Source organism: Mauremys mutica, chromosome 2 (assembly GCF_020497125.1).
Source record: "Mauremys mutica isolate MM-2020 ecotype Southern chromosome 2, ASM2049712v1, whole genome shotgun sequence".
NCBI classification, from domain to species: Eukaryota; Metazoa; Chordata; order Testudines; family Geoemydidae; genus Mauremys; species Mauremys mutica.
This window is the reverse complement of record NC_059073.1, coordinates 257,663,499-257,680,208: the sequence shown is the minus strand read 5'-3', so window position 1 is coordinate 257,680,208 and position 16,710 is coordinate 257,663,499. Positions and strand designations below refer to the sequence as shown.

The 16,710-nt window shown below is 39.3% G+C and overlaps 1 protein-coding gene across 1 annotated transcript in view; it reads right to left on the bottom strand.

The window, feature by feature from the left end:
- The window catches only part of MALRD1 (MAM and LDL receptor class A domain containing 1), a 420,915-nt gene that overhangs the window by 66,600 nt on the left and 337,605 nt on the right, over window positions 1-16,710 (bottom strand). The window lies entirely within an intron of this gene.

Genomic DNA, 16,710 nt, shown 5'->3' with positions numbered 1-16,710 from the left:
ATAGCTATGTTTTTGTCTTTTTGTTATTCATGGCATGTGATTGGTCACAGAGTATTGCTTCTGTTTCCTGACTGGATGACAAATTTATAAAGAGACATAGTGGAAAAGATGATTTCATCTTCAATCCTCTTCCTCTTCAAGAACTTGGGAAGACTTTTGTTCCTGGACAGAGTACCCAAAAGGACTCCAGTGGATTGCAGATCAATTAATATTTTATCCTATCTGGATGGTGCTGCGGTTATTGGGCCAAATTTTGCATTCAGTGACACTGGTGTAAAGCTGGAGTAAATGAAAACACAACTTGGCTCAGTGAATTAACATAACTCTATCAATGTGTATTTGTCTTGACTAGTTTACGTGATCATGGCTCGCTGAAGACTAAATACAATGTTAAACTGACAGTGAAGTTACTACCAGTAGATCTAAGACTCATGGGACTCTGAACTTTCTCTCTGAAGGCCCATCTTATTGACTAAAGCTTGCCCATTGCCTATGTACAATATTGTAAATGTTTGGCATACTTCTGCAATAAGCAGTTCAGGAACAACCAATTTGTGCTATTGTCTGACATATGCAAGTCCTTTCTTTTCAGTAGAAATTGAGAATTGGTAAAAAGCCGTGTGAAGGTTTGGTTTCCAACAGACTGAAACAGGGACTATAGGGACAATTTCAGAGCAGGGTAAGAATGGCTGTTACCAACATGAATTACTCACTCACATTTTTCCTGACGCTGGTTCCTGAAAAAAGGCAACCAAAGTATTTTCTCTCTCAGCTGTATATTTAGATGAAGAATAAAAAAGGGAGATTTTGCAGATGGAAAATCATCACATGCAATGGACTTGAGAAGAGAACATTGGAGGTTTTATGCAACTCTAGAGCCAAATATTTCAGTTGCTACTCAGACAAAATGCTCATTGAGATGAATGTGGGGAGTTGCCTAATTAAGGACTTCAGGATATGATGTTCCCTCCCAAATCTATATAGTGCAGCTATGTCATTCTGGATAGAAAATTAAATACTTTCATTAATTCTACAGATTTTCCTGAACAAATTCAGTGGGGCAAAATATCATGAAAGTGTTTTTGTGTGTGGCAAATATAGGTTTTAGGATTGGTGCTCTGATCAACTCAACTAATGAATTAAGTTATTTCAATTATTTATAAAAAAACTAATACATCTGTGACCTTTGGTTTTCAGATGGGGATCTCTCTTTAATAGAAAACTCAGGACGGGTGTAGCATAAGCTTGAATAGAGATAGACAGAAAAGTGGTGGTCTTGGATCAATGTGTTATTATATACTACTATGCATGTATGAAGTAGCACCCAGAAGTCCAATCAAGTTTGCAGGCTCACTGTGGGCAGGTGTTGTAGAAACACACTAAAATAGGTTGGCAAGGTTTGCCTGAGACACCACACTCTAGTAATTAGGTTTAGATCCTGTTGGTAAAAGGTTACCTAGATTGTACTGAAGCACTAAGGTTGTTCAGAAGAGAAAGAATCTAAGATACTGTCTAAGTAGTCCCAAGGGAGGAACTCTAGAAGCAGCCACTTCTAGGGAGGAGAGTTGAGGTGAAAATTATGTTGCATAAGCAACCTGAATTCACTTTTGAAAATCTTGGCTATTGTTCTTTGCCAAGGAATAAATTACCATAGGAATGAAGCCCTCTTCAGAGTCTTTTTCATTTTAATTCTGTAATAGTTTTTCTCAAATCCATTCATCCAGGTAATGGTTCTCTTCTTCTTAAAAGTGGTGAGGGGATTCTGGATCCATGACTTTTCCAGCTTGCATAATATTTTTCTTCAAATTTTCCTGTGCTCCTAAATTTTGCGGCCACTTTCACTCTTAGCTTAGGTCTGACTTCCAAATTCTGGTTTCTCACTGAGGCAGTAAAGACAGAGAATGAAGAACCTTGCAGCAAAAATTTAATCCAGCAATTCAGAGTTTCCAACTGGATTTTGTCTATTTGCTTCTTCAAGCCTCTCCTCTCAGGAAAGAGACAGTTGATTTTTATATTGGGGTCAAGGAGCAATAATGGTTTGGGTTTTTTTGGTGTTGAAAGGATGGGAAGGTTTGCATGAGTTCTGAGCTATCGAATGGAACCTTTCACCCCAGTGAAAGCAGTGACAACCAATGGAAAAAAATTATACTATCCTCTAGCACCTAGTTGGCATAATCCAGTGACAATTGGCCCCTTTGTTGGCAGCCTGAGCAATGAAGTCAGGAACTGAGGTGTCATGCAAGGTGAAGTATAATCTCACCTCTAAGGCCTTATCAGCAGGGTTAACCAGAATCATCTGACACCAATGTTAAACATGAGAGTCCCTACCAGGTGAGGCTAGATTCATGTTGGTGCAATGTGAGGAAGTGTATGCAGCTGCCACCTTTGTTCTACCTATTCTGTTGATAAACTGATAAATTTGATTGTAATCTATTTAAAATATAGAGAGAAAGGGGTGGGGTGGGGAGAAGGGACAGATTGAGAAATGCAGAAGTAGAAAATAATAAAAAAAAAGAATCAAAAGAAAAACAATGAAGTACAAGACATCATGAAATAAAGTTTAAAACAGCATTGAACACTACTGAAAAGCCTACTGCGAGAGAAAACAGACTAAAAAGAGTGAAATGAAAAGGTACAGAAAAGAGAAAGAAAAAATGTGTGACAGAGAAGAGAAAAGGGAAATCTACTGGAGTCCTTTTTTTAAAAAAGAGTAGCCTTTCTCTAATTTTTTGAAAAATGTTCATTGTTTGGTTAACCAGTTTTATATAAACACTACAATGCTGAGAAATTCCTAACATTTATGACTGAATGGGGCAAAGCAGATGATGGATTCTTAATAGGGCTGACAAGCAATTAAAAAAATTAATCGCACTGTTAAAGAATAATAGAATATAATTTATTTAAATTTTTTGGATGTTTTCTACATTTTCAAATATATTGATTTCAATTACCACACAGAATACAAAGTGTACAGTGCTCACTTTATATTATTTTTATTACAAATATTTGCATAGAAAAAACAAAAGAAATTGTATTTTTAAATTCACCTAATACTTAGAAATGTAGAATTATGTACAAAAAAATAACAGCACTAAAAAATAAAACAATGTAAAGCTTTAGAGCCTATAAGTGCACTCTGTCCTTCTTCTTGTTCAGCCAATCGCTCAAACAAGTTTGTTTACATTTGCAGGAGAGAATGCTGCCTGCTTCTTGTTTACAGTGTCACCTAAAACTGAGAACAGTGTTTGCATGGCACTGTTGTAGCCAGCGTTGCAAGATATTTATGTGCCAGATTCGTTAAAGATTCATATGTCCATTCATGCTTCAACCACCATTCCAGAGGATATGCATCCATGATGACGATGAGTTCTGCTTGATAACAATCCAAAGCAGTGCAGACTGACACATGTTCATTTTCATCATCTGAGTTAGATGTCACAGCAGAAGATTGATTTTTGTTTTTTTTTTTTGGTGATTTGGGTTCTGTAGTTTCTGCATCAGAGTGTTGCTCTTTTAAGACATCTGAAAGCATGCTCCACACCTCATCCCTCTCAGATTTTGGAAGGCACTTCAGATTCTTAGATCTTGAGTCAAGTTATGTAGCTACCTTTAGAAATCTCACATTGGTATTTTCTTTGCATTTTGTCAAATCTGAAGTGAAAGTGTTCTTAAAATGAACAACATGTGCTGGGTCATCATCCGAGATTCTCTATAACATGAAATATATGGTAGAGTGCAGGTAAAACAGAGCAAGAGACATACAATTCTCTCCCCAAGGAGTTCAGTCACAAATTTAATTAACACATTTTTTTTTACGAGTGTCATCAGCATGGAAGCATGTCTTCTGGAATGGTGGCCGAAGCATGAAGGGGCCAGGGCCAGCTCCAGGCACCTGGGGTGGCACATACTAAGGGGCAGCATTCTGTCCATTCTTGGGGTGGCACAGTCCGGGCGGCTTTTTTTTTTTTTTTGCTTTTGGTGGCAAAAATGGTAGAACCGGCCCTGGAAGGGGCATACGAATGTTTAGCATATCTGGCACATAAATACCTTGCAATACCGGCTACAAAAGTGCCATGCAATCACCTGTTCTCACTTTCAGGTGTAAATAAGAAGCGGGCACCCTTATGTCCCATAAATGTAAACAAATTTGTTTGTCTTAGCAATTCGCTGAACAAGAAGTAGGACTGAGTGGACTTGTAGGCTCAAAAGTTTTACATTGTTTTGTTTTTTTGAGATATGTAACAAAAAAGCTACATTTGTAAGTTGCATGATAAAGAGATTTCACTTCAGTACTTGTAGGAGGGGAATTGAAAAATACTATTTCTTTGTTTATCATTTTTACAGTGCAAATATTTGTAATAAAAATAATATAAAGTGAGCACTATACACTTTGTATTCTGTGTTGTAATTGAAATAAATATATTTGAACATGTAGAAAAATATCCAAAAATATTTAATAAATTTCAATTGTTATTCTATTGTTTAATAGTGCAATGAAAAGTATGATTAATTGTGATTAATTTTTTAAATCGCAATTAATATTTTTGAGTTAATTGCATGAGTTAACTGCGATTACTTGACAGCCCTAATTCATTGTCTCCAACAGCCCAGAGTTTCTTATGGTGTGTCTGCTCCTGTTTATACCTGTGGTTATGCTATATAGATACTCATCATAAAATCTCAAGACAGAAGTCAATCTTCTAAAGCTGAATAAACCAAATTTGTAACTAATTAGTTTTTAAAAAAAATCTTATTTCCAAGCATCATTTAGAATCCCTCAGTGCGGAAAAAGTTGAAGCAGCAGTCAAAAATTAGCATTCACATGGATCTTAATTTCCAGCAGATCATCTGTGCAAGGGCAAGTATTGCATTTGACTGATCTCTGAAAAAGCCCACAAAGTCAAACTTTTGGCCTTGTTTATGGCTTTCTGACACACCTCTGAATTGTCACGGTTGTTCAGTAAAGCATTAAAATGACTACTGATGCCTATAACTCACCGAGTGAGCCCCAAGATCTTGCTTTTGGTATATAAAGCCACACATAATTTAGGTCTAATCTACCTGAGGGACCAACTGATCTTGAAATATTTGAGTTGGATGGGGTTGGAAATGCTCACCATCTCGCCGTGTAATTCTGAATGTACAGGAGACTAATACTTCTCCTGAAGGCTTGTGACATTGGAATGCTCTCCCCACTCCATATGTCACTAAGGTTGTTTAAATAAAGTTCATTTGCTGCAGTGTTTTCAGCAAAGCTAGTGTATTCTAACAGGAATAGAATATGTAGCTACTATATAGAGTTTGTCATCAATAGATATAAAAAATGCTTTACAAAAGAGGTAAATTTCTTTATCACCGATTTACAGATCAGGAAATTGAGGCACAGGGAGGTGAAATGACTTGCTTAAGGTCACCCAGAAGGCCACTGGCCAAGCCAGGAATAGAATCCACATCTCCTGAATCCCAATTCAGTGTCGTGTCTGGGTCCAACTGCACAGGAGTGTGGCCCAGTCACCGAGCCCTGGCATTCCACAATCTGAAAGAAACGATTCAGCAGGGCCAGGAAGCAGCCTTCTTGAAGCATTTAAAAGTCAAGAGCTAAGGGCTTTTTAAGGTGGTTAAGTAGTCCGTGGAACTGGATGAGGGGAAAGATTTGCAACACACCAAAGGAATATTATTGACCTGAATAAGCAGCAAAGAATCCTGTGGCACCTTATAGACTAACAGATGTTTTGGAGCATGAGCTTTCGTGGGTGAATACCCACTTTGTCGGATGCAAGTCCGACCTGAATTGTCCTGAATGTGAACCTATTGTAGGCTTGAGGCTGTTGGGTCTCTTTATTTTAGCCTGCCTGAGAAAGAAAGAAAGAGCAGAAGAAGAACTGTTCACTTGCAAGCAGTCTTGCTGTATTTTGTTTGGGAAAAGGGAAAGCTTCCAAGAGAGTGTGGCTACAGATTGGCTAAACTGAGAACTTTATTGTACTTTGGCTTTGAAAAGGAGCGGGGGGACATAGACTGCAAGTTCCCCAGGGACTTTTTGTTGTGTTTGTACAGCACTTAGCACAACAGAGTCCTGGTCCATGGCGAGAGCTCCTTGATGCTACCTCAATAAAAATAAATAACAATCTTGGGAAAACAGGAAATTTAGCTGTTCAGTCTTGAAGGCCTCAGAGAGCTGGGCTGGATGGAGTCCCCGTCTCCCCTCAAGTGCCTCAATTACAAAGAGATTTCCATTCTTTCTGTTGCAGCAAATGGAGCACAACAACTCATTTAAACAGCCTTGGTACTGCAGCCAGAATTCATCTGTGCCCTCCTTGCAGGGCAAATTAAATTTCCTTTTTGGTTGGATATTGATTTGAATGGGTCGTGTTGAGGATGTGGGATATTGGAGGATTTACTAATAGGCTGTAAGATGCTTGATTATCAGCCAGATTTTCTTTTTGAAATGAAATTATTAGTTATGCTTGTTAGGATATGCCAGAGGCATTTTGGCATGCGGGCATTGTAACTAATGAAGTGTAACTAATTAAAACAGTGACGGTGAAAACCAAAAATGTAGAATTTTGGTTTGCTTTAGCAGACAAAAGTTTGGATGTTTGGTATATGATACAATCCTCTTTGAGCTTGAATTGGCATGGAAATCATGTAAAACAAGGCATTTTGACAGTATTTCTGATCCTTCCTTTTTTCAGCTGGGCTAGAACTACAAAGAGAATAGCTTTTTATGCAGTATTTTACTACTTCATCCTCTGGACCCATATGAAACTAGGTATGGAAACATTATTTTTTAAAGTTAATGAACTTTTTTCATAACATTAAGTACCGGTTAAAAATTTAAGTTTAAAGAGAAGGTTTGGATTGATCCTTAACTATATTTTCCCATCCCTAAAACTGACCTCTCCCTACTGGTGGAGAGGAATCTGAAATCTCTAAGTAGCTTGAATGGCAGGGGAAACTTCTGGATCCCCTGCATGGCAAGACTTTTTCTTTACATCTCATTTGCCAGGCAGTTTTGAAGACAGCAATGTTTTTTTGCGATCAGCAGCTGGCCATGTAGCTCTCAATGTGCAAAGGATAGTAGCACTAAACTGGGGATGAGCATGATCATATTTTATTCAAATGTTCAGAAATATTCTTGGATCCATAGAAAGTCTCTTAGTTAATGAGGTCTCACTAATAAAAAACAAATAAAAACCTCAGCTGAATTAGAGCTGCTGGAAATGCTTTATTGCTTAGCGCTCCCAACCAGCTAAATTATGATTGCTTCCATTTAGAACATGTTGCCCCAGGAAACCTAAAGTAATTAAAGTGAGGCTGGAGAAGTAGTAATGCAGTGAGAGAGAGAAAGAAAGAGAAAGGAAAAGTCTGTAGCAGCAAAGCAATCTTTTAAAAAGGGAGAATATAAGAAAAGTGTAACTTCGGGTATGACATACTTCTTTACCTTGCAGTTGAGAATTCTTTAAACAAAGACAAATATTATGGGCAAAATCAAAATAAAAGCTGGCACAGAACGGTGGAATCTTTCACTCAAGGACTTGATATATCTGTTAACTGCCTTTTTGTTCTCTTTTTGATTCTGCAAAAAAAGCAAATCAGACCTGAAACTCAGATTATCTAGAACACTGCATCTCTGCCATTTGCAGAGCAGAATCTTCAGATTTTATTGTAAAAGAAGTTGCCACTAGGAAAATACATTCACAAGGAGTTGCTGCTGCTAGGGCAAATCCTGAATAAACTAAAAGGTGGATTCCTCCCCCTTCCTCCTGACCTTGTCTCTGCATTCTTGTATAGATTCTCTAACCAGGTACACAGCTCTGCTGATGGATTACTCTTGTTTCTTTACCAACCCAGGTCAGCAAGAATCATAAAGAAAGTCCTCTTCTCAAGATGGTCCAAGACCAGTGGGGAAAGAAGAGGGTACCTGAGTGTCCTGCCAGTCTACACCAGTCAGCAGCAGTGCCTGAAGGCCAGCAGCAGATCACAGTCCAACTCAGGTACCATCTTCTATCTGTCCAGGAGGCCACAACTGCCAGCTGTTATTCTCTCAGTCCCAAATTCAGCAAGAGTTTACATTACACTTTGGATTTTGAGGGTAAGTGAACAGGGAACAAGATATTAATGCGGGAAGGGGACAAATATAAATCATAGATAGAATAGTGAGTGAACAAATGGAATTAAGGGACTGGGTGGGAGATGCAGAAATTGAATGGGGGACATGGGATTGGGATGTCTGGCTGGGGGAGCATAAAGAGTTTGACTTTTCAAATTGGGTAGGGCATTTGAGGCAGGGGCAAGAGATGGAATGGGGAGGTGGAATGTGGAACTTTGGAGAGTTACCCTAGGGACAGGTGAGAAGTGTAAATGGGGGAATTAAGAGAACAATGAGAATTTTGTTGGAAGAGGACAATTCTTCAGATCCTGAATATGAAAAATGAGCTTCAATAAGTTGAATATTCTAGTAAATAGAGGTGGGAAAAGGGATGCAATGTGATAAAAAGAAAAAAAAACACTGAAAAGTCCAGCTTCCCCCCTGCAACTGACTTCATCTGTGTGAGTCAGAGGTTGTTAACACTTAACTGGCTGCAGCTCAGTCTTTACCATTGGCTCAGTCTACTTCTGCCTGTTGTCCCTGTATAAAATTTTCTTACGAGTTACAGTATTGTGCTGATAGGTGCACCTGACGTCCACTTCTTGTGAATTTTCTTTCTGATACAACCTATGTCTCAGATCATGGTGGTGTTGATTCTGATTGCTGGTTTTCTGGTGTAGATACTGCTTGCTGCTCATGTGATTCTTCCCATTGAGATATTTGTTGTGCAGCTATTGTTTGCATTGTATAGTCAGATCTTAGGTGCCATGTGTTATGTCTGTACTTTTCTCCTGTAGCTGTTTCAATGTGAGATGACCATGACTTTGGACCTCTTACTGTCACCCTTGCTGGTTGTCAACCTTGTGTTGTTTCCACATGTACTGGATCTCAATGATGGAAGACAGATAATGGCTTAGCTCTCTGGTTACAGTATTTCTTCTGTCCTTCCTGTAGCTGCTTTAATCTGGTGTGAGCCTTCTGAGCTATTTTGGGTTACAGAAATGTATGTGAGGATGGAAGAGTTGTTTTCAACATCCTCCCCATCAGCAACTTTGCAGGACAGTATTCTATCCTGTCAGTGGTGTGTTCCTCAATTCCAAAATAGCTAAGTAGGGATCAATATCTGATGCAGCTATTTTGTGAAACACTGTATTTTATCATCTGAATGGTTCTCTTAGCCATTCTATTAGATTGCGTGTATCCCGGACTGGAATGAGTGAGTTTCACTCCCTGGGGTCTCATAAAGTTCCCATTTCTCTGTTTGCAAATTAAATATAGTCATTCACTAACTTTTTATGGATGCCATGTCTTGCCAATACAGCTTTCAGTTTAGCAATAATAGAACATGCCAGTTGTCAGGCAGATGCAGAACTTCTGGAAATATGGAAAAGTAGTCCACTAGAAGTACATATCAGTGTCTGCTGTAGTCAATAATATCTGCAGTTATCTGCAGCCATGGCAGATCAGGAATATCTGATCAGGAATACCTCCAGCCATGGCAGATCAGGAATCTCACAAGACCATAATGGTTCTTTTTGGTTACTCAGTCTACATTCCTGAAATACTTTGTCCATCCTTCTATAAGTTGTTCTATATTTTGTTCATACCTGGCCACTACACTGTCTTCTCCGCTCTTGCTTTTGTTCAGCGAATGCCTTGATGTGACCCATTTAAACAGTTAAGCATTTTTTGTGTGGTCCTGTTAGGAATAATTATCCTAATGATCTATAATTAGCCATTAACAAGCCTTGTTTTAATGAAATAGAGTCTTTCACAGAACAATATGGCTGCTGTCTGAGATTCATTTGTCTTCTCTGCAGGGCCAGCGTTTATGTCCAATATCCTGTAAAACTTGCATTACAGGATCTTTCTGTTTGTCCTCCTTCAGCTTAACAAATCTGTGCTGAGTGTAGAAGTGGCCTCCACTGCATAGACAACCTTTTCATCAGTGATTTCATTATCTGTTTCCGTAGTATATTCCACTGCAACTCTTGATAATGTCTGCAATTGATATTTCTTTACTAGGGGTTTCTGTGACTTTGAGATCATATTTCTGCAACGGAAGTAGCATGCATTGTAGCCTTGCAGATGCTTTTCTTCAAGGTTTGGAGAATATTGCTTCCTATGATTTATAATCAGAGTGTACCTCAACCTGTATTCCTTATATGTACTGATGAAATTTCTTTGTGGCAAACACAATTGCCAGTAGTTCCTTCTCAATTTGTCAGCGCTCATGATGCATATGAAAAAGGGCCTCTGTGTTGCGATAGACAAGCTCCTAAACCACCTTTGGATGTGTCTGCTTGAATAATGACTGGCTTGTTGGGCTCATAGCGACTGAGTACCAGAACGTTACAGAGCACAGTCTTTAGCTGTTCCATTGCCTTGTCTTGTTCCCATAACCATTGCCAAGTTATGTTCTCACATAGGAATTGTCTCTGTAGAGCAAGTCAAAGGTGCTTCACCTGGCATGTACTGTTCAAGGAATCTAATCACCCCCAGGCTTCTCTGTAATGCCTTTTTGTCCTGTGGAGATCTCATGTTAGCGATGGCTTCAACCTTACTGTCATCTGGCCTAGTTCCTTGTGATGAGAGAATGTGTCCCATGTATTTGATATCTTTTAACATAAACTGGATTTTATCTGGGTTGAACTTGATATTCTCTGCATGAGCCCTTGCCACACTTTATTCAGTATCTGATCATGTTCTGCCTGAGTTGATGCTGCTATTATCGTGTTGTCCGCTATTATATGGCCGTCTGAAATATCTCCAGATATTTCATTATTCTTTTGTTGAAACACTTCACTAGCTGACTTTATTCTAAAAGGTATATGGAGAAAATTGTATCTTCCCTAGGCTGTATTCAAAGTGCACAGTTCAGATGACTCCTAATCTAATGTGACATGGTGAATTAATTTAGATAGGATATATGGGCTGAAGGTGTCAACATAACTTAGTCACCGTTTAATATTAAACAATGTCCAGGATGTAGTATACAGAGACTTTAGCCTGCTTAGTATCATGGCAAACATTCCATTAAAATAATTTTAACCTTGTCTTAAATACAGAAAAGAGAAGGAAAAACAGTTAAAGTATTTTGACATGTAAAGTATTAATCAAGGTATCCATTTTAATAACATCCCTTGTTCTTTTTTCTTTTAGCTGAAGAGAGTTTTTGGAAGGAAACCCAGCCTCTGTTGTTTGACAGTCTCTTAGATGTTACCAAAGATGACAATAACTGTCCTTTTGGGGAAAAGAGAAGAGGTTAATTGAGATGGGTTGGAGCTGTTAAAGTCCAATCCTGTTTCATCCCAGGTGGTGTTTGGGATTCAGCTGGAGCCAGTAGAGGTGGAGATGTCATCTGGGTCTCTTTCTCTGGCCTGATCTGGTCAGGACATCTCTCAAGGTCAAGATGATGAAGGCCTGGAGGTGCAGGAGATGGTGGGGGTGTAGCCCTGATGGTGAAGCTCACTCCAGAACCCAATTTTTCTTCTTAAAGCCTCTTTCATTAAGGGCCCACAAAGGGAATGGTCAGTGAAACAACCCATCCCCTCATTATTTTGTCCACTAATTAGGCCTGGTTTCTGGCACATCAGTTTTGAGTCACTGATTTCTGATTCCACCGTCTTCTTGTTTGCAAGGCTTGATCTTAACACAGTCCTTGAGTTATATCAGTTGGACTTTTTGTTTGGACTAATTCAATCTGTCTCCCTTTTGTACCTTTTCCCATCAACATTTGTTGTTATAGGTTATTGTGACATCTTATGAACTTACCCTAACTGTGAGTTCAACTCTAAAAAGTGAGTGTAAATTTGTAGGCCCAATTATCACAACACTTGCCAATATCCATCTTTCTCATCTGAAATAGTGGATATGCTTTTACCAGATAGTTAGCATTAAACATCTGGGGATGGAGTAATTCTGTCCCAGGATAGCCTTATTAAGGTCTCTAGGATCCAAATACATCCTAATCGTGCCATTTTTCTTTTCAGTTAAGACTAAGCTGGTAATCCATGGAATGGGTCAATTCACTTTTGCTATGACCCTTTTCTAATGGCCTGCATGCATCTCTAAGTCTGTCTGTCACTGCAAAGGGGATATTTCTGCAGGAGTGTATGATGGGTGACTGATGGGTCTGTGATGCTTCCCATGGAACTCTCCTAGTTCTCTAAGGTTTTTTCGGTATGGTGCAATCAATTTTTCTTTAGTGTTGGGTGCTGTGGTGCAAAGCATGCCTGTTCTGTTTATTAGGTAGCTGTGTGCAAGCTTCTTTGCTTAACTTTGATGTTATAATGCCTTAATAATGAAGAACTGAAGACTGACCTTAGCCATCACTGCTGTTAGTGTGACTTCTCCTTCAGAGTCTATTCTGGAACTGCCATATGCTATATGTGCAACATTAGACAGCTTTATTCTGATGGGACCTGGTATCTTTTTCAAAAGGTGAACTGATAAAATATTAGCTTCATCTCCAGTATCATTCAGGTGCATTCTTTATATTCAGTGAATGTATACACTGCTGAGTGTGTGTTATATGTTTTCTATTACCCTGTGATAGTATATCTACAAGGGATTGCTCACATTCTAGTTCAGCCAGATATTTGTGGCTTTGTCTTTTGGGTATGTTTGTTGCTCTGCACATAGAAGAATAATGATTTAATTGTCCACACTTGTGACGTTACTGCAATGGCTGGGCAGACTCTGGGTGGGTGTGTCTTACCACACAGCATCTGCATAGTTTCTTTGTGTGAGCTGTTGGTGAGTCTGCTTTGCTGTGATTCTCATGTGACTGGGTCTTGTCCATACTTTTGTGTAAAAGCCTGTATAAACTTGTCAGAATGTGGCCCAGCTTTGAGCTCTATTTGTGTCTTTATGGCTTGAGAGGGTGTGCAAATATATATTGCTTTTTACAAGCCCAAATCAGTCTTCCTCAACAACTTTTCCTTTAGTCATTTATCAGTGACACTGAACACAGTGTTGTCTCTGAGCATGTCATTTTTAATATTTCCAAACTCACAATCTCTTACTTTTTGTCTCTGTGACATACTTGTCTATCTTCTCTTCTCCTAGGTGTAGGTGAGCCCAGAACAGGTATCGTTTGAACATCACATTATTCTCAGGATTACAATAGATCCTAATGTCACACCCCAATGGCCCCTCCTTCAGGGAGTCCCCGGGGAAGGCAGATCAGCACTGTATGTGGCTAATGCTGTCGCAAGCATCGCACAGCATTTTGGGGAGGGTCAAAGGTGTGTGAGTGGGGAATGGAAGGAGTATGAGAGGCCAAGAGAGAGGGGGCAGAGAAAGAAGAAGAGCAGAGAATGGGTTAACTCCATGCTCCTTCTAGGCCCCAAGATAAAACGCTCAAGGCCACAGCACACATCTGACTCTCGGCTGCCGGCCAAAAATGAGGGGGGCCCGGAATGGAACAGCCACAGACCTGCAGAGCCAGCCCGTAACAAGCAAGGCAAGCGAAGGCCAGCACAGAGGAAAACAAAGAGAACAACAGAGTCTAGCCGGTGTGTTTTGGGGAAAGTCAAGGAGACCACAGAAAGCGGTTTGGACTGGCAGAAAGAGCACCAGGAACAGAGGTCGCGGAATGGAACACCCTCAAAAGAGCCCAGGACTTAAAACCCTCCTGAGAGCTGGAGCAATTGGGAGATTACAGCGGATCCCCCAGCTGACCTGGGCCCAGGGCAAGAACTCCCATCCACCCTTCCCCTCTTCTTCTTACGTTACACCCAGGCCTGGCCAGGTTTGGGTAGTGTGGATGTGAGTATGAAAGTGGGTTAGGGCTTAGGGCGTTCCCAGCACACACTGCTATATTTTTATTATTTTATTAATAAAGCTTTAAAATTTAAACACTTTATGTGTTACGTCATCTCCTCCCCAAACAATCCTGCGGCATCAGCCTGATCACCTGATGCTCCAGGCAGATTGGTAACGAAAATCTGTCACAGTAAGCATTGTTAAGACCTCACCCCAAATGGGATTTTCAGTTGGCAGCTGTAAGAATATGTTATACACCTCCAGAGTCTCCTCTCCCACTATGTGCAATAGAATGGTTTCTTTTATGTCCTCTTCTTTTTTTATAGGCTCCTAAGGCTGTCATATAGATGTGGAGTCAGGGCTTTGGAGCTGTGCTCTGGCTCCTCTCCAACTCCAGGCAAAAACCTGCAGCTCCACTGCTCTGGAGCTGCTCCACGCTCTGCTACAAAGCCCAGTGTGGAGTCATTGTTCCCCTCTCCTCCAATTTTCAGCAATATTAGCAAGGAAAGATGAAAGTGGAGATGGCTTGCAATCCTTTATGTTAATTTTTTCTTATTAAAAAAACTGTTTTCTCTTTTACAGTGTTATTTTTGGTTTCATTTGTGTGTACTGACTATGTTCTGCATCTCAGTACTTTGTACTTTTTGTTTGGCTCCTGGTGGTCTATAGCTTGCAGTTTCTTCCTCTATGTAGTAGTTTGCACTATTTCCTAATTCACTGTGTTCCTGACAAAAGCAGCCACGTCTTGCTTCATGCACAATGTGGTCACTTCTGACATCATGTCGTGCTTTCTAGTACAGTCAGGCAGCCATGAGTATGTTGCAGCTTCTCTAGTTCAGGAGCCAGAGGGAGACCAGGGATATAAAGTTTAGACCACAACTCTCTTTATTAGTTACATGACAAGATGGCTCATAAAGATTCTAATCATGAAGACTCTGTGTGTGTCTGCCTCATGTGAGAGACCTCTCACAAATTCCAATGGGAGGTCCTACAGTGATTATACGTGACTAACTGTTTTTGCTTCAGCCACACTTATTCCTCGTTTTGCGTTTTTTAATCAGCAAACATCTGTGCAATTGCTTTTTTCCTGGTATGAATGTTTGGAGACAGCCAAAGTCAAAACTTCATGTACAAATATTTGTGGAAACCAAATTTTAAATATGCAAGTAAAAGTATTTGTGTTGACAGACTGGTGCTCATCCAATTCAGAGAACTACTTGACTTGTGACTTACTTGACCAATACCTTGTGACTTATTTGACCAATCGCAACTAACCAACCTAACTCAATAGCTATGAATACTGACTATTCACAGAGGTCTACTCATGATCAAGCCATGGTTTTAATACAGAATAAACCAGAAATTGCTATCTGCCTGAGAATGTTCTGTAACCGGGAAACCCTTTTGGAAAAATCAGAGCGGTCAGAAAATGGTACAGTACCACTAGTTATCTTATTTCTTAAATTATCATCATTTGAACAGACAACTATGCCTGTTTAACTAGAGATTTTTTTCCTTGAGTTAACACGTTTGACTCCCTGTGAAGTCTATAGGAGTTAAGGAGGTGAACTAGGAGACAGAAGACAATCTACAGATTTCAGTGGGGTTTAAACACGGACTGCGGGGTATTCCAATTAGTCACAGGTACTAAAATATATCACTTAAAAAATCCTCTGGTGTGACCCTCATCACAATATCATGTAATTCCAACATTCAGTGAAAGTTTTTAAATGATTCTTGTGAGAGAATGAGTTTGTTGACATAAAAAAAATCTAGGACAAGCACTTGACCACGTGTGCGTATCCCAGCTCATTGGAAGTCATTCCAATAATAGCCTTTGCCTGAACTGCACTTTTCAGAAAAAGCTGCTCTTTGTATTTCTAGATTTAGCAAATCTCACATAAGTGAGAACATACTGCACCATCAATACTTCAAGTACAAACCAGCATGTGGCTTATCTCCCCAGAGACTGGTTGTATCATCACTGACAATAGAAGCAGTGTTTTAAACACAGTGTGATACAAGTAATTCGCACATGGGCTGTGTTTCCTAGATGCTGTCTGAACAATTCTGGGTCACTATTCATTATTAGAACTGTGTGAACAGTGGAAAAAATTATTCCAGAACATTTTCATACAAATCTGTATTTTTTTTATTTTTTTTATTTTGCCATATCCAATCCCTATTGGTTATTTGTCAACAAACACTCACAACAAACTGTTTTTCATTCACATAAATGTTTAAGGAATGACTGAACTTCATGGAAATACCATTATTTGCATACATGGTGTTCATGTGCGAATAAAAATACTCACTATTTGTGCTGAAAATCTCCATACATTTTAGTGGCTGAAAAAGAGCCAGTACAGTATCTTGCATATACTTTTTCTTTTGATGTTGTATTATATGATACACTGGCATAATCAATAGTATTGTAGGGCTTTAGGATATAAGCCATTTTTTGCACAGTTCAAGTTATAAAGCTTTTATAGTAGAAGTTCAAGATCATAAATTCTCAAAATTGCGAGGCAGCATGGTAAATTTGTTATGTTGCTAAGGTAGTTCATGAAGAGAGTAAAGATAAAAGAACAAACCATTTACTTTTTAAAATAATTGTGAGTGACTTCTGTGCTCATAAAACTATTCCATCCCAAGCTAAAACCTTGTCTGATTGTTTTCGTCCTGGAGAGAATTGTTACAGTGCAGCAATGATAAATCCCTCTCAAACAGGGTTCAGAATAAAACACTAACAGGCCTTCAATTATACTGATACTGTCGGGGGCTGCTATAATTACAAATTTATTCAAATGCTAGTTTTAGGGCAGAATTGTCCTCAGAGATCCACATGACAA